The following is a 398-nucleotide window of genomic DNA, read 5'->3' on the forward strand; positions in this document are numbered from 1 at the left end:
CACCACTCGGTAGGGTTTTATTGAAACTTAGGCGAGTACTTGGACTGCAGCTAAGCCCCCGAGTGGGAGGTTTGCTCTCCACTCGGTAGGATTTTCACATTGTGCTTGTGGCGTAGCTCGAAGGAGAGGGTAGCAGTCGACCTGCACCTCGTCCTCCTTGCGGAGCGCACGTTGTACTTGTGGCGTAGCTCGGAGGAGAGGATAGTAGTCGACCTGCACCTCGTCTTCCTTGCGGAACGCACGTTGAATTTGAACTTAGGCGAGTACTTAGACTGCAGCTAAGCCCCCGAGTGGGAGGCTGGCTCACCACTCGGTAGGATTTTATTGAAACTTAGGCGAGTACTTGGACTGCAGCTAAGCCCCCGAGTGGGAGTCTGGCTCACCACTCGGTAGGATTT

Source organism: Triticum dicoccoides, chromosome 3B (assembly GCF_002162155.2).
Source record: "Triticum dicoccoides isolate Atlit2015 ecotype Zavitan chromosome 3B, WEW_v2.0, whole genome shotgun sequence".
In the NCBI taxonomy this organism is placed as follows: Eukaryota; Viridiplantae; Streptophyta; class Magnoliopsida; order Poales; family Poaceae; genus Triticum; species Triticum dicoccoides.